We start from the raw sequence: 25988 nt of genomic DNA on the forward strand, positions 1-25988 counted from the left end.
CAAGGCATGTGTAATAAATGCTACTAGTGGGCTGCAGGACTCATTGTGCCACCCACTAAAGTAGCACGTCTCAGGCCTACTATTGCAGCCTATGCATGCAGTTTTAGACTGCCATTTGAAGCTTGCAAAATAAACATTTTGATGGCCTGAACCTTCCTTTTTGATACTTATAAGTCACCCCTAAGTTGGGCCCTAAACGTTCATAGGGCAGGGTCCATGGTATTTAAAAAGTAGATCATATGCACTTCATCTTTACATGTCCTGGCATTGAAAAACACCCAAAGTAATTTTCACTGTAGCAAGGCTAGCCTCCAAAAGACTAGCGCTGGGTTACCTTGTTGTATGTAATAAATGGCAGCCAGAGAGATATTACCTCTACTCAGTTAACTTGTAATTTACATTTTTTTAGTAGTAAAGTCAGATGTGACATACTATTTTGTAAATGCCACTCTTAGAAAGTGTGCATTTTCCTGCTTAAACAAAATATGCCTTTCTGCCAGTTTCCAGAGTCACATGACTGTTAATGGCTCTCCTGTCGTATGACGTGTATTCCTCTCAGACAGCTGACAAAGGACCTGGGTCTGGGGAAGGGTCTCCCTCTCCTGAGCAGGATGGCCTAGGGTGTTGTACCTAGACCCTTCTTGAGGTTCAAAGGGTAGCCTAAGAACTGTACCCAGCCCCTTCCTGACTTTACAAGATGCTTACCCTGTCACTAGGAAATGAAATTCACACCTGGACCTGCCTGCCCTTTGTTTTGTCCAAACAGCCTGGACCCAAACCCAGAGAAAGGAGAAGAACTGACTAGAACCAGCTTTTTTTCAATACAAAGGGGTGATCCGTCTTCTGCTCTTCGTCCTCTGTAACTTCTTCTGTGGTCTTCTGTCCTCTGTTCTTCGTCTTCTGTTCTTCGTCTTCTGTTCTTCGTCTTCTGTCTTCTGTCTTCTGTTCTTCGTCTTCTGTCTTCTGCTCTTCGTCTTCTGCCTTCTGTTCTTCTGTTTCTTCGTCCTCCGCCTTCTGTTCTTCCCGCGCCTGCCCTCCTGCTCCTGTCTCATCTCTCTCCCTCACTCGCCTCCCCCTCTATCTACCCCGTTCGCTATCTGCCTCCCGCACTCCTACTATCTACCAATCTACCTATCTCTCTTTCTCACTATCTATCTCCCTCACTCACCACCTCCTCCTATCTACCTATTTCTCTATCTTTCCCCCCCACTCGCCACCCCCTCTGTTACCACCCCTATCTTCCTATCCTTTCACTCTACCTCTCACCCTCACCCACCTCTACATCCCCCCCTCCCCTATCTTCCCAACCTTACTCCTATCTCTCTCCCTAATCTCCTAAACTTCCTAAAACTCAACCCCCACTGCCCTTAAACCCCCCTCCCCCAGCTCTTCTCCCTCTACCTGTACCCCCCTCCCTTCCGCTTTCCCGCCACCACCTCCTGCACGCCCCCGCCCCCCAGCTCCCATTCGCCCCAGCTGACCCCTCCCCCTCTCCTCCCTCTTATGGCGGCCGCTGCGCGACAGTGGTAGCGACCCTTGACCCAAGGGTAGGTCACTCCCCCTGCCGCTGCAGCTCCTCCAGCTCCTTCAGCCCAGGTTCCTGAGACCACCCATCTACCTCGCAGTAAGTACCCCCCACCTCCCAGCCCCTCGCCCTGCCCCGCGCTACTCACCCTCTCTCCTGCTTCTTTTCTTCTTCTCTGTTCTTCCTCCTCACTCCTCTTCTGTAATCTTCTTCTGGACTCTTCTTTCGCTCCTACTCCCCGTCTTCTCTCTTCATCTGTGTGCTTCTCAGCCTTTCCTCTGCCCCGCGACCCGCGTGTGCCTCTTCTTCTCTGTCCCTCTTCTTGGCTCCTTCCTCTGCCGCTCGTCGTCCCTCTTCTTCTTCACCTTCATCTGTATTCTTCTGTCCCCTGCGCTCCTCTTCTTCACCTTCATCTGTACTCTTCTGGGCTCCTCTTCTTCACCTTCATCTGTACTCTTCTGTGCTCCTCTTCTTCAACTTCATCTGTATTTCTCTGTCTTCTACGCTCCTCTTCTTCTTTATCTTCTTCTGTAGTCTTCAGTCTTCTGCTCTTCGTCTTCTGTACCTTCTTCTGTGGTCTTCTGTCTTCTGTTCTTCATCCTCTGTACCTTCTTCTGTGGTCTTCTGTCCTCTGTTCTTCGTCTTCCGTCTTCTGCTCTTCGTCTTCTGTTCTTCGTCTTCTGTCTTCTGTCTTCTGTTCTTTGTCTTCTGTCTTCTGCTCTTCTTCCTCTGTATCTTCTTCTGTGGTCTTCTGTCCTCTGTTCTTCGTCTTCTGTCTTCTGTTCTTCGTCTTCTGTCTTCTGTTCTTCATCTTCTGTCTTCTGTCTTCTGTTCTTCGTCTTCTGTCTTCTGCTCTTCGTCTTCTGCCTTCTGTTCTTCTGTTTCTTCGTCCTCCGCCTTCTGTTCTTCCCGCGCCTGCCCTCCTGCTCCTGTCTCATCTCTCTCCCTCACTCGCCTCCCCCTCTATCTACCCCATTCGCTATCTGCCTCCCGCACTCCTCCTATCTACCAATCTACCTATCTCTCTTTCTCACTATCTATCTCCCTCACTCACCACCTCCTCCTATCTACCTATTTCTCTATCTTTCCCCCCCACTCGCCACCCCCTCTGTTACCACCCCTATCTTCCTATCCTTTCACTCTACCTCTCACCCTCACCCACCTCTACAACCCCCCCTCCCCTATCTTCCCAACCTTACTCCTATCTCTCTCCCAAATCTCCTAAACTTTGTAAAACTCACCCCCCACCACCCTTAAACCCCCCTCCCCAGCTCTTCTCCCTCTACCTGTACCACCCCTCCCTTCCGCTTTACCGCCGCCACCTCCTGCACGCCCCCCAGCTCCCATTCGCCCCCAGCTGAACCCTCCCCGCCTCCTCCCTCTTATAATCGCGCAGCGGGCGCGCCGTTGGCGTGCCTGAGGCGCGCCAGAGGCAAGCCCGTCTGCGCCTGTCCGCGCCTGGCCCGCGCCCAGCGCCACGACCCCTGGTCCCCAGCTCTCCCAAACCCGCTGCTCCGCTACGACCTAACCACCCTCCATGCCCTCAACCCAGGGCGCTCCATCATCTGCTTCCAAGCTCACCCTAAACGCACCCATGGACCTTTCGCCTGCCACCCCTGCAAACGCATCTTCCACCACGCAACTACCACGACCACCAGCCCACGCGCCATCAACCACCTCAAGTGCATCCTGGTCAACGCTCGATCCGTCCACAAGCACGCCGTTGAACTCTGGGACCTCTTGGACTCCACAGCACCGGACGTCGCCTTCATCACGGAGACCTGGATGAATGCCTCCTCGGCCCCTGACATCACCACTGCCATCCCCGAAGGCTACAAGATTTTCAGGAAAGACCGCACCAACCAAGTAGGAGGAGGAATCGCCATCGTCTTCAAAGACTCCATCAGCGTCACACCTCCACCGAAGACACCCCCCTCGCTGCTGAACACCTGCATTTCCAGATTCGCACCGACCCCAGGACCACCCTCAGAGGATCCCTCATCTACCGGCCCCCCGGACCGCGCGCCCCTTTCAGCGACTCCATCGCCGACTTCGTCTCCCCACCCGCCCTCGCCGGACTACATCCTCCTAGGTGACCTCAACTTCCATCTGGAACAGAACAACGACCCCACCACCACCGCCATGCTCGACAACCTCGCCAACCTCGGCCTCAAGCAACTGGTGAACACCGCCACCCACATCGCCGGACACACGCTTGACCCCATCTTCTCCGCCAGCAAACACGTCTCCTTCAGCCACGCCTCCGCCCTACACTGGACCGACCACAGCTGTGTCCACTTCACATTCCGACGCGAGACTCGCCACCTCCGCACTCAACCCATCCCTCGTCGACAGTGGAACAAAATCCCCGAAGAACAACTCTTCTCCGCACTCACAGTCAACCAACCTACCCTCACCACCGACCCCAACGACGCAGCCCTCAGCCTCTCGAACTGGATCTCCAACTGCGCAGACAACCTTGCTCCCCTCAGACGCACGCATCGACAGGCCATCACCAAAAAACCTCTCTGGTTCTCCGACACCCTTAAAGAATCGAAGAAAACCTGTCGCGCCCTCGAGAAAGCCTGGCGCAAGGACCACACTGCCGACAACATGACCGCCCTCAAAAACGCAACCCGCGAACACCACCACCTGATCCGTGCAGCCAAAAGGAATTTTTTCACCGACAGACTGGACAAAAACAGCCACAACAGCAGAGAACTTTTCAGCATCGTTAAAGAGTTCTCCAACCCCAACGCCAACGCCGTCACGCCCTCACAAGACCTGTGCATCTCCCTCGCCACCTTCTTCCATCGTAAGATCACCGACCTCCACGACAGCTTCAGACACCAGACCCAACCAAGCATCACCGAACCCACACCCCCAGCCATCACCCTCAACGCATGGACCCACATCAACACTGAAGAAACCAAAACCACCATGAACTCTATCCACTCCGGCGCCCCATCGGACCCCTGCCCTCACTTCATCTTCAATAAAGCCGACGACATCATCGCCCCGCACCTCCAGATCATCATCAACTCTTCATTTTCTTCTGCTACCTTCCCCGAAAGCTGGAAACACGCCGAAGTCAACGCCCTACTAAAGAAACCTACGGCTGACCCAAGCGACCTGAAAAACTTCCGCCCCATCTCGCTCCTCCCCTTCCCTGCCAAGGTAATAGAGAAGACCGTCAACAAACAGCTCACCAACTTCCTGGAAGACAACAACCTGCTCGACCCTTCACAAACCGGATTCCGAACCAACCACAGCACTGAAACCGCCCTCATCTCAGTCACAGACGACATCAGAACCCTGATGGACAACGGTGAAACAGTCGCTCTTATCCTCCTCGACCTCTCGGCTGCCTTCGACACCGTCTGTCACCGCACCCTAATAACCCGCCTCCGCTCCACCGGGATCCAAGGCCAGGCCCTGGACTGGATCGCCTCCTTCCTCTCCAACCGCTCTCAAAGAGTTTACCTCCCTCCTTTTCGCTCAGACCCCACCGAGATCATCTGCGGCGTACCTCAAGGCTCCTCGCTCAGCCCGACACTCTTCAATGTCTACATGAGCCCCCTCGCCGACATCGTACGCAAGCACAACATCATCATCACCTCCTACGCCGACGACACCCAACTTATACTCTCCCTCACCAAGGACCCCGCCAGCGCTAAGATCAACCTACAAGATGGCATGAAGGACATCGCAGATTGGATGAGACTCAGCCGCCTAAAGCTGAACTCTGACAAAACGGAAGTCCTCATCCTCGGCAACACCCCGACCGCATGGGACGACTCCTGATGGCCCACGGCCCTTGGCACCGCACCGACCCCCTCAGACCACGCCCGCAACCTCGGCTTCATCTTGGACCCTCTTCTCACCATGACCAAACAAGTCAACGCTGTGTCCTCCGCCTGCTTCCTCACCCTCCGCATGCTCCGCAAGATCTTCCGCTGGATCCCCGCCGGCACCAGAAAAAACGTGACCCACGCCCTTGTCACGAGCCGCCTGGACTACGGCAACACCCTCTATGCTGGGACCACCGCTAAACTCCAAAAACGCCTGCAACGTATTCAAAACGCCTCGGCCCGCCTCATCCTCGACGTACTCCGCAACAGCCACATCTCCACATACCTGAGACACCTGCATTGGCTCCCAGTCAGCAAAAGGATCACCTTCCGACTTCTCACCCACGCACACAAAGCCCTCCACAACAAGGGACCTGAATACCTCAACCATCGCCTCAGCTTCTACGCCCCCACCTGTCTCCTCCGTTCCTCTGGCCTCGCGCTCGCTGTCGTCCCCCGCATCCGCTGCTCCACGGCGGGTGGGAGGTCCTTCTCCTACCTGGCAGCCAAGACCCGGAACACCCTCCCCACCAGCCTCGGGACCACCCAGGACCACTCCGCATTCCGGAGACTCCTCAAGACCTGGCTTTTCGAGCAGCAGTAACCCCCCTTCCCCCTAGCGCCTTGAGACCCGCACGGGTGAGTAGCGCGCTTTATAAATGTTAATGATTTGATTTGATTTGATTTGATCCCCCACCCTTAGGCTGGCGCTAGGAAGAAAGCCATGCACAGTTTTTTCATCAAATTTTTTACTGCAAATATTACAATGATATTATCAATTATGTTATTAAAGATGTTATGAGTGCCATAATTTGTGGAGTAATTAGCAGTGCATGGTGAGGATGCAAGTTATTGTGACCTTAGGGCATGAGTTATAGTTACTTGAGATAACTCTAACTATAACAGGTAAATTTCTATGGTTTCATATGTTTAAAAAGTGAGCCTAACTATAAAGACCCTGTAACCTTTGGTTTTAAGTGAATTTCTATGTTTTAAAACAATCTATTTCCTAACTATAACGTCCCTATAATCTTTGTTTTTTCAGTGAATTACTAGTTATTTTCATTACTATATGTTACTCCAACCACCACCGCACACAGCCAGGCCCTGTGGTCAACCCCGGATAGCCACCCAACCATGCATAGTGGGGTCGGCCACAGGGCCTGGCCTGCAGCCAGACCCTGCGACAATCCCTCACCACCCACCCCTGAGAGAGAGAGAGAGAGAAAGAGAGAGAGAGAGTGTGAGAGAGAGAGAGAGAGAGAGAAAGTGAGAGATTGAGAGAGAGAGATAGCGATTTAGGCTTTGCTGAATGATATACTTTGAATTAGATATTTCCGGACAAATTGAAAAGAAAAATATTTTTGGCAATCAAAAAGAGTGAGATCACCTTTCAGTATTTGACTTAAATATTTATAGTTGAAAATAAAATAAAGCAGGAAATGACCACAAACACCTAGACTAGAACCCTTAACCTTTAAGGTGTGCATGTCTGAGACCTTAACCACTAGGGTAGAGGTGACTCTTTACTGTGCAGTGTCCAGACATAGCTGCGACATTCAACCCACAGATTTTGAGGGGAAAAAAATACTTCAATGGTCCATCACTAGGAATGTTTAACAGTCAAACACTAGACAATAAACAGACACACTGTCATGAGTTACTAGAATTTGAACCTCCAACCTACTGACAATGCAAGAGCTTTACTATTAGGCCAGAAATGACTCTTCTCTGCTGTGCCTCGAAATGTAAGTACAAATTTTTTTAGCGAACACCTTGTTAGTCTGACTGTTTGAAGTAATTGCATAGAGAGACCACTGCAATGTCAATTTCTCTCTCTTCTATCCTATTGTGGGATGGAAGACAGAGAGAGTGTGAGAGGACTGCGGGGGGAGCCTTAAGACCTGCAGGAGTCAGCATTGCTCCCACAAGGAGGGAGCTGCTTTAAATAGGAGCTCCCTGGTTGTGGGAGCAATGTTTTCATCTATTATGTGTGCTGGGAATCAGATGAAACTTCACTTTATGCAAGTGAGAGCTCTTCAACAGTTCTCACTTGCAGAAACTGAAGTGTTTGCTGTGACATGGTGGGAGCTATTAAAATTAACAACAAATGAGAGCAAACAGCTATGTCCTGGGGTGGGCACCCTAGGACATAGCAGGAGCCAGCCCTGGGGGGTGGCGGTCCCCAGACATATAATTGGCTCCACGGGGGGCCACACGGCCCCACTCCAATGTGTATTGCCCCAGGAAGGTGGTTGTCCCCAGGGCTGCAGGGGGTCCAAGCGCTCCCTGCATTCTTTTTATTTAAAGCCCCAAAAGGAGGTGGTGTCCCTGGGGCTGCGGGAGGGCTGGGCAGCCCCTACAGTCATTTTATTTAAGGCCCTGGGGAGATGGTGGTCCCGAGGGTTGTGGGGGGTGGGCAACCCCCTTACATCTTTTTATTTAGAGCCCCGGGGAGGTGGCAGGCCCCAGGGCTGTGGGGGGGCCGGGTGCCCCGCATCCTTTTTATTTAAAGCCCCAGGGTGGTGGCAATCCCTGAGGCTGTGGGGGAGCCAGGTGGCACCCGCATCCTATTTATTTATGATCCCGGGGAATTGGTGGTCCTCAGGGCTGCGGGGGGGCCAAACGGCCTGCCTGCTTTTACCTAAATACTAGCCCCAGGGAGGTGGTGGTCCCCAGGTCTGCAGGGGGGCCAAAATAAAAATACCTCTGGAAACTGACCCACCCGGGGCTGCATTTAAACAAGTACAGGTCTGTGCTTGTTTTTTTTTTTTTTATTATTTTCAGTGGATCCACCACATGCCCCACCTAATTTGTTTTTTTTTTTTAAACGTTTTTTACTCGGGGGGGGGGTCACTTCCTTGTTGAAGTGTTGGCAGCCAATCAGCTCCCAGCACGAGATCGGAAGGGTTTGCCGAACCTTTGAGTCCCTATATATACTAATTTAAATTAAAATGTTCTTTTCTCAAAAACTACTGAATGGATTTACTTCAAGAGCTACCTTTCTGCCAAATTTGGTGTAGTTCCGTCCAGTGGTTCAAACTGTAGACCTGTTCGAAATCCCTATGGGAATTGACATTGGAAACGCACCTTTTTTGACCCCTCTCTTTCACAGTCCCTGCTTGACAGATCACCCCGAATCTTTCCAGACAGCAGCTGACACGAGTGTTGAATTTTTCTGGAAAATTTTGTGAAGATTTGTCAAGCAGCACCAAAGATATAGGCAAGTCAAAAAACGCTTTTTCTCTAGAAACTAGGTCCTAACCATAACTACCTAGTGGTGACTGCCTCTAGGTAATAAATAAATATAAAATATATATATATATATATATATATATACTTGAAGATGCCTGAATGTGGTGGAATTAAGAATGGTAATTCTATGTTTCCCTCTATATATGTACTTTAACATATTGTGGTAGCCAAAACAATATTATTGAGACTAGAATATTACTGCTGAGTTCAACTTTAGGCTTAATAGGGTGTATTATCTTTTTGTATCTCTGTACATACCATCACCTGCAGCCATCAGGTTATCAGGTAATAAAATGGTGACAAAAAAGTAAATACATTTAAAAATATTACTAATTCAAATAAGTAATGACTAATGCCCGACTATTCCCCATTTCAGAGTGTTTCTCAAGATTCATGGGGAACAATTACCACTTCCCAAAAATTGCTGGTTCATCCAATAGCTTGAGATGGTGGATTACAGTATTATCCTAGGTTGTATGTGATTTTGAAAAAAAAGGTTTTTATTAATTTAATTCACTAAACCACTGATTGTCATTCACCAGGATGACAAAACCAACACAGTGAAAGACATTCTTGTACAAAACTTTCTTTCTTCATGTCTGATTTTCATTCTGTCATGCTTAACCACTATTCTTTTTGTCAAGATCCTCCTCCCTGTCCTGCATACCCCTTGTGATACCCCCAAACGTTTCACATCATTATTTTTTTTAAACCTTTTATCCCTTCCCCGTTTTACTTCAGTTTTTGAGAAAACCTTATTTACTGACTTTTTTACTCCCCTTCCTGCTTAACCCCCCCTTTTTAACAAACCCTTTTCTCCCAATGTATTCCTATTTTAAACCCCTCAATCATCTCCCTGCCTTACTCCCATTTGTTCACAAAGCCCTTACTCCCCTCCCATTTTACTTACTGTCTTTATAAAGCCCTGTTCCTACCCCTGCTTTAGTTAGTTAGTTTCTTCAAGTTCTTTACACACCTTCCTGCTTACTTACTTCTGTTATACTCCTTTTTCAACCCCCTTTGTCCCACTTTACTCTTTTTTTCAAACTCATTACTTCCCAATACAATTTGTATCCATTGTTTAATAAACTTATTAGTATCCCTACTGCATGACTTTATTTCTTCAAACTCCTCACTCTCTCTCCCAGTTTACCACCCCCTTTTTTACCACCCCCTTTAATATTTCACTTTCCTTATCCATGTCTCCTTCATCTTGTATACCCACTCCCTTTTCCCTTCTTACCTCTTTATCAGGCGGCCATTTGAATTGAACTTTTACCTCTTCCATTGAAACATTAGATCTTCATGGAAAAGGTATCTTGTCATTTTAACCTTTTTCTAAATTGAAGTTTCATCAGCACATTTTTGTCAGGCTAACTTTCTTCATTTTAGAAAATTAATCAATTAGATGGATACCAATAACATGCATGTGCCAAGGGTTTGGGACATCTCAATTGGAATAATGTATAGGACTTTGCGATAACATGGAAATGGAAGGTCAAAATATTCCTGCAAAATTGTCCCATAAAAAGTGAACAGTCTATATCAAACATCCTGCTTTCAATGATGGTTGTAATATTTTCCATTGCTGGGAGGTTACAGAAATGAGTAAGCCACACCCCAAATGTGGATCTTTTGTCTTTCCTCCAACTTGCAGGGATAATTTGTCTTGCTGTCACTATTGTTAATGTCAGGTGTTTGTGAGCTGGAGTATCTCAAACCTGGAAGAGGATATATAGTAGCATCACTTCTAGGTCTTGAGGTAGTTTCAATCCAAACAGGAGGTCCACTACCACTAGTGTCTTCCATCAGTATCTATTACATGTTGGCAATAATATGTGTATTACCATTCCTTTTATGTAATTTTCTTTCCAAAGGGTGGCCTCTTTCCTTGTGTGCCATGTCTAAAGCTTTTTTTGCCATTTGATATATCAGTACATCATTAATATGTACATATTTTCTATACCCTGACAATTCTAAACTCCAATTTGTGCCCTTTTTTAAAGATGCTTCAACTTTGCTTTTGTCCCTGAGTTCTCTGCTTTGTTTCCTGTCTCATATTTTCTGAACTGGACTTTTCTACAGGGTTACCGTTTACTGAATGAGCTGGTACAGTCCAGATATTAAGTTATTGGCACCAGGGGCACCTTCTCCAGGATGGATGGGTGAAGAATCCAATGAGGAACCAGGAGGCAGTGGATCATTTTGTTTACATGTAAGCCATCAGGTAAGCTTAAAAGTGGGGTGTGTAAAATTAGCAGAATTCACTTTTGTGTAATTATCAGAAACTAATGCAAAATATTTTAGAACAGAAGATGCAATGGCAGAAATCTCCCTGTGGCAAACCAAAGGGGAAAGGAAAGAAGTTTTTTGGCTTCAAAAATGTGTAAAAATATTTTATTTTAGATATTAATGTAAATTAATTGTATATATTTTTTAAAATGTATTACAAAATTAAATAAAGGCTGCAGCACTGTTAGTCTAATTTTCAGGTAAGAATGTATTATTTTGAATATTTTTAACTAAATAAAATGATTGTTACCAAGTTAAAATGAAACCAAATCCCACATAAAGTAAAAAAATATATATTTTATTATTTATAAAAAGTGATTAAAAATGAAGTATCAATTAATTAAAAGTAGTCTAGCTATATTTTACAAAGAAAATAATGTTGCATTAATGTTCACATAAAAAATACTAAAATATTTTCAAACGAAATATTAAATATTTTATTTGTAAATAGTTTTTTAACATGAAATTAAATTGATTTATATTTTTAACTAGTTTAAATTATTTAATTTAATTTAACCTTATTTCTTTTGAGTTTTATTTTAAGTCTATACCGCCATCATGAGAGGGACACCACCCACTGAGGGACATTAAAACATGACTTCAGGCATACTATATCGGCTCTGCACTGTGAAAAGCCACCACTGGCTACATCATCAAGTTTTGCACGTTTATAAGCCTACATTTATGATTAGCACAACCATCTAAATGTAATATCCTGAAGTAGGCAAGGTCTTGGTGCATAATGTGCAAAAGAAAAACATAACCAAGATTTATTTTGAGGGTTTTAATCATTAATATTATCTTCAACTTAATTGGTTGGGGAATCTTATTACTGCTTAAACATCTAGCATTGCCCTGTGAAAAAGCCTGTTGTTTTTTGCCATTGACAATTGGGTTTACATACATATTGTTAATTGAAAAAACGTTTTAACTAACAAGGCACTGGTTTACAAAATGTTTTCTCTTGGGTAATATTGGAGATTCTTAAACAAGAGAATTCAGTCAATTGGAAAATGAGTGTATGTTTTTCACCACTACACTTTCATTTACAAGATAAAAATAAATCTCCCTTGGATGTGACGCTTGGTGGCATATTGTTGCTTAAGTTGTCATTCTTTAAGACACTGTTTAAGTATAAGTTATTTAGGCAGGCTTAGTATTACACTCTATAAATCAAATGACTAGTTTTGTCGCAGGTGTGATCAATGTCTCTTTGTAGTTCAATTATGGAAGGTGTGTTCAACATCCTGATGTTGTGAGGTTGTCCTTTGAGGTGTTACTTTCCCTTGGATGTGGTATTTTGTTTGTGATACCGGAGTTCAGCATTGTCTTATTGTATGTTTTCTGTGATTAAGTCATGTTTGACAACACAGAAAGCATCTGTGGAGTGGTTGCTTTATATTTGAGGAGATGCACTACTTCAGTCTGTTACATTGTAGTCCACTGGTAGTATGATTAGCTATGTTGCTTTTGGAGATGTGGGTATGTTGATCATGAAGGAATACATTTCCTTTTCACTTAGGGCATGGAGGCATAACACAACTTTGTTTGTATCTCAATAGTATACCTGTAGGATAAACAGTCTAACCAGTAACATTTCTGGCAGTATTTATGTTAACAAATACTATTGTATGCCAAGCTAATGATCGTTGCATACACAAATTAAGAATGTTACTCACACAGAAATCCCAATGGTTTTATGGGCCACTCTGTGTTTTTTTTGTCTTATTTCAGCCAATGGCTCCAAACTTCATTGCACCGGTGGAAGTTGTACAACCTTTGATGAAACTCAATGAAAATATTTTGTCTCGTTATAACAGTTAGCCATGCTTCTGTTCAAGGGCCATGTCATTATCCCATTCTCAGCACTACACTGATGCAGAAGTGGTCTGTGCATTTATTTTACCAGTTTTTAACACATACATTACCCCTACAAATCTCTGAGTTTGGACTTAGGCTGCAGACAGCTTAGCTGATGAACTCAGGGCTATAAATAACTATATGTTTCTGAGCTCTGCTGTCAGAAGAACATGAACTAATATTTTCAGTTTATTTATGTACTGTAGATGGAAACAAAATGTGCAGATTCCAGCTTCATATAGGTCCGTCCGCCAATCTCCCGACAGGGTGCCCGCCGCTATCGTGGCGACCACCTCGCTGGAGTTATAAAGAGTTTCCCACTAGGTCAGTGGGCAGAAACTTCAGTTTCTACCTGCCGTCCTAGCAGGAAATAGGCTACAGCATTGTCTCCAGCTCGTATTTGAGCAATGCTGTCGCCCGCAGGTGCATTTTGATAACATTTTTCAAAACGTTTCCCTGACTAGTCTTTGGGTTAGGTTTTTCTTATCTGTTTTTCTGTTATTGCTGATTCTTTAGGTTCCTAAGGTTTCTTTTAGTCAGACCTATCCTATCACCATTACGCACCCATGTTCTCTATCACCTACTCTGTATCACTATCTGTGTTAGAGGTTGTTCTTAATGTTTCTCACATCTCCATTGTGACCGGTTCCCTTCATTATTTCAGGTAGGAGTGCATCATTTATGTGCCCCTCCTTAACCCATCTGGGTTTTACTTCAAACCTTAGGGTATAGCAGAGGGAGAAACAGAAGAGAAAACAAAAAGGGCACAATCTCAAACTGTCTTTCTCAACCACTGGTCCCCAGTTACTCACCCTGGCAGCAACATACCCTCCTGAGTTGTGGTGAGCGATTCAGCAACTTTTGGCAGCATCCACCATCCTCCAACCAGCCATCTTCATCCTCCTCACTCCCTGAGTTCTCTCCTCCTCAGATATGGCTGGTGTCTGGGTTGTGGTCCTCCTTCTAGGGCCTTCTCTCCAATGGGTCACCGATAACTTGCCTCTTCCCATCTCACTGAAGACTGCTATCTCCTCCTCCTGTTGTCCTTCTGCTTTCCTTGTTTTCCTCTCTGCATCATTTTGCTTTTTGTGCTTTTCTCTGCTCACCTCCTGTGTGAGGGAGTGCTTCTTTACTTTCTAAATTCCTTTCCTTCCCCGCCCTCTCCAATCCTCTCTATCTACCCATTGTCCTTTGTCCCTTTCTAGGTTCCTCTGTGTATCATGACGGCCCACGGTGGAATTTAGGCTCAACCGCTAATGTTACGCTCTTTAAACATACACTTAGCTCTGTCAATTTGTCAAATTTCTCCCAATTTAGACACCTTAATAAAAGGAGCGCTTTGAATATAGAAGCTCAATGATACCTCATGAAATTATGACCTGGGAGCTTGCTGGTGCTCAGGTAAAGTCCAGATTATCCCTCAAATTAACACCACCTTATTAAGCACATCCTTTGATACATGTTTACCCTATTTCTGAGGTTATGAGGGCTAGCCCAGAGGGTAATTCAAAAGAGGAGAAAGAGCCATGATGAAAAAGCATCAGAACATGTGTGCTTTGGTGGACCAGGCAGTCACTATAGAATCCACTACTAGAATCATCTCCTTAAAATGTGCAGCAGCGTCAGCAAAATAATTTAAGAACGGATATGATGTGTATGCGTCTTTGCGCCCTTATGCATTTGCGCTTATGTGTCACAATGCCATAGCAGCTGAGTGTGATGACAAATATGTGTGCATGTGCGTGAGCAGAGCATGATGAAGCCACCATTTTGTTTTTATATAGTTGCCATTGCAGAGTGGGCGATTCAGTCTTAGACTGGTAAATAAAATAATTCACCTGTGCATGCAAGCACATTTCCAAAACGGTGTGGTTTGGCCGTAAATTACAGCTGGCAGGCCCTCCAAAAGATTAAAAAAGACATGACTTAGAGGCCAGGTGTGTACCTTTGGAGCACGCAGGGGAATGAGGGGCCAGTAAATACTACTGAGAGTCAAATACAATGGGGAATGGGGTAGAGAGGACAACGGGGGAGTTTGGATTCTGACATTTGAAGAAATAGAGGAAAAGCTTTAAAAAACAGAAAAAAAGATGCAATGAGAAAATGAACACCAAAAAGCCAAATGGTATTGTAAGGGGAAGAATAGCAGTGGACAATCTTCGGGGAGAGGGCAATACGGAAAGTCTAGGGGAGGGAATGTAAGAGGGAGAGCAACACACATGGGACAGATGGAGTGCAAAAGGCAAAGGGGAAAGAAGTAGTTTCCTGAATCTGAGGGATACAAATCATCCAATCTAAAAGATGGTATAAATGCTATAAATCCAGGTATAGAACAATCTCATGAACAGGAAAGAAAGTCACTGTGTAAGACCCAAGAGAAAGACAGGAAAACCAACTAGTGGTAAGCAATGGGCTGGCCCAAATCCCACTGCAAGCACTGCTAAAGCTAAGGGCTGTCTATGTGCGAAATATAAAAATATCTTATTACAGAGCGCTTTCTAGAACAATGGTTCCCAACCTTTTGCCTTCTCTGGACCCCCACTTTATCATTAATGGAACTCTGGGACCCCCACTGAATCATAATTTGAATCCGAGGACCCCCCACTGAGACATTACTGAAAGCTGGGGATCTAATCTGTTAATATTATTTAATGTTCTAAACAGTCACGGACCCCCTGAAGAAGTTTGCGGACCCCAGGTTGGAAACCACTGTTCCAGAAAATAGGACATTTTACTAAAACTGAGCAAAAACAATTGTTCAATGCATGTCTCAAAATACAAGTTTGAGTAGTGAGCGTATTTTCCCAAATAAGCATGCTTTCGTTATAAATGATAATGCAAATGTTTGCTCATTTAAGTTAATCCAAAAACATAGTGTGAAATCAACTTTTTTTCATATGTTACTATAAATATTTTAAATCCCTACATAATGATACCCTTTATATTTCATGGTTCTGTATTTGTAATTGTTTTAATGCCTATTTGTGTATTGCACGAATGGCAAAAAGTCTGGAATAGGATACTGGTAAAAACATGAAGGCTTTTGTCAAACTTCCAGCAGACACTAATGTTTCTAAAACCCACCATGTCCAATTGTAATGAGTCACAAAAGTCTTGCTGATACTTTTCTTTGAAGGGATAATGTTCAATCATTTTCAAGAACTATCACTAAATAGTTTAATCTGGTGAACCACAGCGGAGACCAGGATGGTTTTAAGGGAACAGGCAAGATTGATGAGGCAACCATAATTTCTGCACAAGAAGACAAAAGTTCATTATGGTTGAGCAGAAAGTTAACCACAACATTTTTGAATCTTGTCATTCCGCAATACATTGCAGAATCGTCAGAAAGCAGCTCACCCATTTTATTAAAAAGAATCTTTTAATCAGAATTGTTGAGCACTGCTGTAAAATATCCCAAAAAAACAGAAAATATTTTTTTTTTTTGCTATTCAGGAATTATGAGTGTACTTTTATGTATCTTTAGGTCTGCAGAGACTCTCCCATCTTTTTATGTGCAGCATTCTCTGCAGTTGTAAATATACAACATGTAAAACTACACTCATAGTTTCTAAACATCAAAAAAATAGTAAACTTACATTAAAAGTGTACGCTTACCTTTATAAGGCCTTATGTATTCTGCTGCATGCCCATTGACGTTGGGGTTGATTCATGAATACTGCAAGATATGAGACTGTGGACATAGTTGTCAACTGAGCTCTTGCTGTAATAATGGTAATTCTCAACCAGCGCCAGGCTCTCAGCCAATAGCACTGTGTATATTAGCACCAGATTTACTAAATGTCTTGCATCGCAGTTCTGTGTGAAGATTAGCAGTGCTGCACTGCCCTAATAGAAAAAAAACAGAGCAGCATCATATTATTTACTTATAATGCCATCAGTCATGTATAGATCGCATGCTCAGATCTGATTGGCTGCCAACACTTCAACCAGGAAGTGCTGGCAACCATCTTAGGACTCTGACTCACCTGACTTCCAAGAAAAAGCATTATAAAAAGAGAAGGGGGCAGGGTAGAAATACTCTAATCCCTTAGGCCTGGGGCAAAAAATGTTTCTTTACTTATTTTACAGCGGATCTGCAAATCCATTGTTAAATTTTAGAATTTTTTTAGAAAAAGAGCATTTTAGATTGCTCCCGCAATTGTTTTGATAATGTCCCTAGGTTGGGGCAGGTCGTGTGGGATTATTAAACTGTGGGCGTTCACCCTGTATAAGAACACTGAAGTAGTTACACAAATCCATGCCCTCCAGAGAATGGTGACATTAAAATTATGCTAAATTTACTGAGGACATATCCTGAACATGGCGAACAAATGAATAACTCAAAAGTGACACTTTGTATCAATGAGGAAAAGGCAGCAAGGCTCTTGAATGCCTATTTCTGCCAAGACAGTGATAAAAATGTCGACTATTGGTATAGTGCACATTGACTAACTCAGCGGTCTCTTTGCGCTTATATAAGCAAGTGTTTGTTTGTCTTTCTAGCTGCTGGCATTGACCTTGGCAGGATGAAACATAGACTGAGCATTTGAACCCTCAACCAAAAGCTTGTCCACAGAATTCTATGGCACACGAGTAACCAACTGAACCGTCTCACCCATTTAATTATTGTGAGGAGCATAGCCATCAGATGGATGCATATAAAATGAACATTCCAAAAGAGGCGGTGCCCGTAATTTTCGGGAGGGGCCTAGCCATCAGATGCATGCATATAAAATGATCATTCAAAAAGAGGTGCTGCCCGTAATTAACAGGAAGTGCATAGCCATCAGCTGCATGCATATAAAATGAACATTCCACAAGAGGCAGTACATGTGGTAATTTCCACAACCTCATAGTAAGGAAGTGAGACAGTGCATACCAATGCAGCACAGTATCACAGAAATGCAGGCTGGCTCTTCATTGCATGGTATAGTGCAGACAGGGGCTGCCCATCAGGGTATAAATTTATGTTGGTGCTGTGCAGTATGGTAAAGCGCATCTTTGAGTTGCATGCTATGGTGCAAAATCATATTAATGTTGCGTTGTACGGTAAAAGTGCAGATAAGGTGATGCATAACAAATTGAAAGCACAGCCTGATGACACACAGTATGGTATATGTAGTGGGACTGCACAGCCTGGTATAATCTCAAACTACTCCTGCTGTGCATTATAGCACAGGCACATGCTGCTGCATCGCACGATATAAACTCTAGCTGAGGCTGAGCAGTAGGAGAGAAGCAGATATTCGTAGTGCACAGCACAGTACAGGGGACCAATGATGCTGTGTAACACTGTATAACCACATTTAATATCACATGGGATAGGGAACATTCTCAATCAATCGTGTCCCACATAGTGGGTTTGAGATGTACTATGCAGAGTTTCAGCTTTTCTGCACAGTACAAGCTCTTACTGGTGGAGCTCAGAATGCTACAGACTCACACGGCTGCTGCACATACTTGTGCAGTAACCTTCTGACTCTGATCAGTCTGACACAGGTGCTTGTTCATGCTGCTGATCAATGCATTAACTCATACTAATACTTCACTGTACAAGTACATGTTGGCGCTTTAGAGTATGTTGCAATGGCGTTCTGGTGGTCGGCATGCGCGAAACAAGCACATACTGTAGCCAGGGAGTATACTAGGAGTACACTACCTCAGCAGTAGCAGTTTGCAGGCTCGGAAGGGGCGGGGTGGTGGGCAGGAACAGGAGGAAATAAATATTAAATAAAAAAAAACACTTACCTTCTCCAGTGCCGTGCTCCGCTGCTTCCTCGCTGGTGCTGCAGGCACAGGCTCCCAGATTGCCCTGTGCCAATCCTGATGCTGCTCAGAGCAGCATCAGGATTGGCTGGGAGCACCCAAGGTGGACTCTACTAGACAAACTGGGAGCCTGTGCAGGCTCTCTCCAGCTGGGCTGGAGAGAGCCCTGTGCGCATGTGTGTTTGGCCCCTCAGTGCATGCCACACCCATGGCCCCACCCCCTTTACCAGAAAACTATCATAAACAAAGTTTATGATGGGTTTCTGGTAACGGTTTTGCAGGTATCGCTGCTGATGGGGGCCACACTCCAAACTGAGGAGCCACCACTGTAGCTGTTGCATGTTATAACCTCATGATGCTGTTGCACAGTGCAGCAGTTGTTCATACTCGTACTACGCAGCAAGGTCCATACTTATACTGACATCACACATCGTAGTGCAAGTGCATACTGTTGCTGCATGGTATGGGCACATACCGGAACAGTTGAACCCTTCTGGGAACTCACATCAAGAGGTCTCAGGATGGTGCGGGTGAGTACTGGCATAGGGGCCACAGCAAAACGCTTGACTCCGGAGCAGCTGCTGGAATCACATTAGCTCTCTTAACATTTTGGATGCTGTGCATCCCCAAGGTAGAAATCTTGGGGTGGTAAATGTGGTAAAAAGCCAGCATTGCCGTACCTTAGGGGGGCCAGGCTGGGTATTGCAGTACCAGCTGTTTGGTTCCAAACCACCCACTGCCTGTAATTTTTTCCCCTTTTTTTAACAAGGACTTTACAGATAGGAAATGACATTAAAAAAAAATCTAGAAATTCACAGAAAAAAATCAAATGTTACGGGATGTTATAGTTAGGAATTAGAATTTTAATAAACTTATAAATTCACTAAAAACAAAGGTTAGGGGCGTGGCCAAGATGGCGGCGCGCTAGGACATTCCTGCCTGCGCTCCGCCGCCCTGGCCCCGAAAACTGCCGGCTGGCCTGACGGGGGGGGCGGCCTAAGGCCCCCCCGAGTTGATGGGTGCTGCCTTTGGCTGGGGGCAGCCCGACCGAGGCTGAGCAGCGCGCGACGCTGCTCCTGGAAAAAGAGGAGAGGCCGGCCCGAAGCATGTTCGGGGCCGCAGAGAGGCCTGGGCGGTGCCCTGGGCCGCGAGGTGGTGCCTTTCTCCGGCGGCGGCCTAGGCTCTCATCTGGAGGCACCAGAGCCTTGGAGGGATCCTGCTGCGCCCCGTGAGTCCCAGGGGCATGGAGGGGGCTTAGACCCTGAGAGAAATTGCTTCCTTTATAGTGGAAGGAGCCCCCTTTGAAGGACCTGGTTGGGACTGGAGGGGAGCCCCCCCCCCCCACATTGGATCTCTCCAGGACAGTGGAGGGACCGGGAGGTGCGGTCAAATAGAGGAGAGGCCTTTGTTTGATCCCGAGGTCTTTATACCTACCAGCATGGACCACAAGTAAGTGCGGGTCAAATATGCCTGCTGCAAGAGACACATCTCGTCCCAAAAGATATTTACTGCATGCGCTCTAAGTGGTTCCCTAGGCAGTTCTGGTCTTCGGCATCAACGAAACATGCAGGGGTTGCGATATTGTTGGCGCGTTCATTCTCTGGGGAGGTGGTGACAAAATTGCATGAGGTGCAAGGTAGGCTTTTAGCCATGAGATTTAGACTGGGGGTTTTTTCCTTCACTATTGCTTCTATATATGTGCCTAATTCCCAGCAGGATGTTTTCCTAAAACAGGCTTTGACCACGCTGTTACAATCCCCGGACGGCGCTATCCTGGTGGGGGGGCGATTTTAACCTGGTGATGGATGGAGATTTGGATCGCTCAGGTCACCGGTATGGGCAGACGGGGTCAATGACAGTGGCGGGGCGTCAATGGCTGAGTGAGTGTGGCCTGGAGGATGTGTGGAGGAGGGCGCATCCCATGTTGAGAGACTATTCCTTTTATTCGGCAGCGACCAAGACATCTGCTAGACTTGATCTTTTTTTGGCCTCGCAGGAGCTTCTTCCCCGGGTTAGGGAGTCAGTGATCGAGCCTCAAGCCCTGTATGATCACGCTCCGGTTACTGTTGAGGTTGCCATGAGTATGGGGCGCGTGGGCATATCGGAGTGGCGATTCAGGGACTCGATGCTTCAGAACGGTGCAACAGTGGATGCGATTCGTAGTGCAATAATAGATTACCTTAGCCATAATGATGATGGTGCCACTTGTATGGTGAAGCTGTGGGAGGCACTGAAGGCGGTATTGAGGGGTGAGGTGATGTCGCTGTCTGCTAGAGATAATAAAGCAAGGAGATTGCTTCGAGAGGATTTAGAACAGAGAGTGAGAGCATTGGAGCGTTCACATAAGCATACTGGCGCTCTGAGAGTCTGGCGAGAGCTTGAGAAAGTGAGGAAGCAGCTGACGCGGTTGGACTGGGCCAGGGCAGAGTATGCGATAGTGCGCCTTAAGCATAAGTATTACTTAGGGAGCAACAGATGCGGTAGGCTACTGGCGCATCGATTGCGAGCGCAGCGCGCGGCATCAATGATAAAAATGGTCCGCTCCCCTTTGGGAGCTGAAGCGCACACGAGCAACCAAATTGCGGAGGCCTATTGGGGACTATATGGGGCTGAGGACACCAGTAATGCATCTCTGGAGGCCTTCCTAGAGGGTATAGCAATTACTTCTTTGACTGAGAGAGAGACGACCTCATTAGATCAACCCATAAGGGCGGAAGAGGTCATATCAGCGATTTCACGTTTGCAGGTTGGGAAGTCACCTGGCCCGATAGTTTTTCCGCACTTTTTTACAAGACCTTTTGTGTGGAACTTGTACCAATATTAGTGTGACTCTTCAATTCCTTTTGGCAGACGGGGGCTCTCACAGTCAGCATGCTGGATGCCACGATTGTGGTTATCCCGAAACCGGGGAAAGATCCCGAGGAGTGCCCCTCCTACAGGCCTATTTCCCTCTTGAATATCGATGCCAAACTGTTCACTGGCATACTCGCACACCGTCTCAATTATTACATGCCGGGCCTTGTGGATCCCGACCAAGCAGGATTTATACCACATAGACAGTGTAGTGATAACACTAAGAGTCTGCTTCATCTATTGGATAAAACTGATCGCTCACGCAGGGAGGCGCTCTTTCTCTCTATCGATGCCGAAAAGACGTTCGACAGAGTTCGTTGGCCATATCTGTTCAGAGTCCTTGAACGATTTGGCCTGGGCCCGGGTTTCATGGCATGGATTTGTTGCATCTATCAGGCGCCCCGGGCGGCGGTCCGGGTCAACAGAACGCTCTTGTTGCCATTCTCACTTCAAAGAGGGACCCGGCAGGGGTGTCCGATTTCGCCTCTCTTGTTTGCGCTGTATATGGAACCCATGGCGCAGCGGCTTCGCGATAACCCTCAGATCAAGGGAGTGAAGTTCGGGGTAGATGAGCACATCATTTCATTGTACGCGGATTTTGTGATTCTTACCCTCTCACAGCCTGCGACCTCATTGCCTGCACTCATGGTGATATTGGAGGGATTTGGACGGGTCTCGGTATTCCGGATAAATATGTTAAAGTCCCAGGCCATGAGTAGGTTTATTAGTGTCGAACATGAAAGAGATTTGAAGGCCCGATTTCACTTTATATGTCTTCCTCAAAAATCCCATACTTGGGGATTAACTTAGGGTCCACTGTTGCCCGTACGGCGACGTTAAATTACACGAAACTGACCCGGGAGGTGCAGCGCGACTTAGAGACCTGGGGGAGACTTAAGCTGTCTTGGCTAGGCAGGGTGGCAGTGGTGAAGATGACTATCTTACCGCGTGTTCTCTACTTCTTCCAGGCACTTCCGGTGGTGCCCCCGCCACAGACGATAGTGGCCCTCCAAACAGCGATTCTAAAATTTATTTGGGAAGGTAAGGTGCTGCGGTTGCCGCGACGGGTGCTGTATCGCCCTACGCAGGAGGGAGGACTGGCGGTCCCCTGCCTGTTACGATACTTTCAGGCTGCACAATTGCGTTTTTTATTAGAATGGAGTCGCCCATCTTCGAGAAACATTGGTGTTTCATGGACCAAGCGGTGGCGGGCTCCCATATATGGAAAGAGCCCTGGCTCCGCCGCCGCCACAGAGCGCGGGGTTGTATGTGTCCCCGGTCATGGAGGTGTCGATGAGGGTATGGGATGTGGTAGCTAGCAGACTGGGCTTGACGACATTCCCATCTCCAATGACTCCCTCAGGTGCGAACCCTGATTTTGGCCCGGGCCTGCAACAGGAGGCACTACGCCGTTGGTATGAAGGTGGCTGCAAAAGGGTAGGTTACCTTTTCGACGAGCAGGGGGTGATCTCCTTCGACCAGATGAGAGAGGCCTATGGCTTAACGGAGGCAGACAGGATGATGTACTACCAAATACGGCACTGGGCCATGTTGCCAGCCAATAGAGCATTAATAGGTAGGCCACTAATACCGTTTGAAAAATGGATCTCAGTAAAAAAGGACGATAAGCGGGTGATCTCGGAGCTCTACGGCCTCCTAAGGGGGGAAGCCCGTCCGCCTAAGACAAAGGGTCAGCTGAGATGGGAGAGGGAACTGGAGAGAGAGCTTTCTGATGAGGAATGGGAGGGTGTTTTCTACAGGACTCAACATACGGCCTACAGTGTGGCAGGCACAGAGATAGCCTATAAGGTGGCCTCCTATTGGTACTACACCCCAGCAAGGATACATGCCTGGGATCCCACTAAGTCTAGCCTTTGTTGGAGGGGTTGCGGGGGTGGAGGATCGCTTGTGCACTTACTATGGCATTGCCCCAAGCTTCACCGGTACTGGGAGAATATTATGGATGCTATTGATTGGGCGTTTGATACTCAGATCCCCAGATTTCCGGCGTATACTTTGCTGGGCCTGCCTAATTCGCTTACCTTCCCCCTGAGATCACTGAGGGGGGCGGCAGATGGCCTTGGCCTTGAACGTGGCACTGCAGCTGTTGTTGGCCGGGTGGGGGACTGACAAGATCCCGACAGTAACCTCATGGCTCCACAAGTTGTGGTTCATTCTTGCTATGGAAAAGCTTACATTAGCTTCACAGCAACGCAGTGGCGAATTTAAGGAACTCTGGCAACCATTCTTACAACTACTTTCCACGGAGTTCACAGAATTTACATGCCCGGCCTATCTGAGGGTGCTGGAACTGACTTGAGTGAAAGGGAGGGTGTGAGCATTAGAAACCTATACGTAGGACCAAGATTACGTTGAATCAAGGTTTGAGACTGAGTAATGGCTGTATGATGTGCCAGTAGCAGGGAAACAATGTTAAAGTTTTGTTCATGTTTATTGTCATGGTCCATGGAACATGCCTAATTTTTGGCAATTGTACCAGTCTGATATAATGCATATGTGATGTTTATAATTGAAAATAATAAATAGATTTGATCCATAAAAACAAAGGTTAAACAGACATTATAGTTAGGTTCAGATTTTACACATAAAACCACAGACATTCAGCAGTCATAATTAGAGCTATCCCAAGACACTATAACTTGTGCCCTCAGTTATCCCAAGACACTATAACTCGTGCCTTCGACATGCATTGCTAATTACCCCACATATTACATCAGTCATGACATCTTCTATGACATCATTGATAATATCACTGCAACATTTGCAATAAAATTATTGATGACAAAACTGTGCATGGCAAAGTGAGTTATATATTAGAGTAGGGTACGAATTACAGTTTCTTGAGATAAGTCTAACAATAACTGCTGAATGTCTATGGCTTTATATATATATATATCTATATATAAATATATCTATCTATATATATATATATATATATATATATATATATATTGGATGAGTGGGGCAAAGATGAGTGAATGGATGGCAGGTGGATGAATGGATGGCAGAATGGATGATGGATGAATTGTGGATGATGGGCAGGGTAGATAAATGGCAGAATGGATGGATGGATGGCAGAGTGGATGGATGGCTGGTTGGAAGGATAGATCGCAGAGCGGATGTATGGATAGCTGAGTGAATGCATGGATGGCATGTATGGATAGATTGCATAAAGGATAGATAACTGGATGGGTGATCGATGGATGAATGGATGGATCGATGGCAGGCAGAGTGGATGAATGGATGGATGGCAGAGTTGATGGATTGATGGATGAATGGCAGGGTGGATAGATGGATGATTGATTGATGGATGCAGAGTGAATGGGAGGATGGGTGGCAGAGTGGATGGATAGATGATTGCATGCATGGTAGAGCGGGTGGATAGATGGCAGAGTGAATTGATATATAGATAATGGATGGCAAAATGGATAGATGGGTGGCAGGCTCTAGGCATGGACAGATGGCAAAGTGTCTGGATGGATGGATTGAAGGAAGGATAAATGGATGGATGAGTGGATAGCACAGTGGATGGCTGGCCGGGTGGATGGATGGCAGAGTGAATGGATGGGTGGAAGATTGAATGGATGGATGAATGGACTGGAAGGGGAAAGATTGGATGATGAATGAAAGAATGAATGAGTGGCAGAATTTAAAGGTGAAACAGTGGATATCAGCAGGTGCATGGAAGTGTGAAAGGATGGGTGGATAGATGCATGGATGGAAGACAAGGAAGCAGTTCTAGAGAGTGGGGGCTTCTTTAATTTTCTAGCTATTCCCTTGCTTCATGCACAAGTGGTAGTTATAGCCACTATAATGAAAACTATTCTCAGGGTAGCTTTGTATCAATGAGTCACATATGCAGACAGGTTGATGTTTCAGTAGCATAATATTCACCTTTGTTGTTCAATACCCTTTGTTGTATCATAATAATAAACACTGTCATTTTGTATTTTTTCCAATGTTGCTATAAATCCACACACAGGTTCAGGATAAGGGCTAGCAGTGGCTCCTCCGTTAGGGCGGAAGAGCGTCACCCCCCCCCCCCAACCCCCAGCAGCAGAAGCTGCAAACCTTTTATAACAAAAGGATAATAAACTGTGTTTATTATCCTTTTGTTGTGAAAGGGGATCCTTGTGGGGTGATCTGGAAGAGGGGAGTGCACTGTGCTAAGGCCGGCCAAACACACAGGCACAGTGTGCTCTCTCAAGCCCGGCACTGTGTTGCCGGGATGGAGAGAGCAGGCACAAGCTCCCGCTCCCAGCCAATCCTAATGCTGCTCTGAGCAACGTCAGGATTGGCCGCAGGGTAGGCTGGGAGCCTGTGCCTGCCTGCAGTGATGAGGAAAAGAGGAGCAACATGGCGGAATAGGTATGTTTTTATTTTTATTTTTTATTAAATGTGTCTCCCTCTCACCCCCGTGCTGCAATCGTCCCACCCCGCCTCTAGTGAGCACAGCGAGCCACAACTGAGCAGGGATTTAGCATGCAAGAGTGCGTAGCCCGGTAGAGCCCTCATATAAAGCTGAAGCTGTAAGCTGTCTGATTTCTCAGCCTTAGAGCAGT

This window comes from Pleurodeles waltl, chromosome 12, assembly GCF_031143425.1.
Source record: "Pleurodeles waltl isolate 20211129_DDA chromosome 12, aPleWal1.hap1.20221129, whole genome shotgun sequence".
Taxonomy (NCBI): Eukaryota; Metazoa; Chordata; class Amphibia; order Caudata; family Salamandridae; genus Pleurodeles; species Pleurodeles waltl.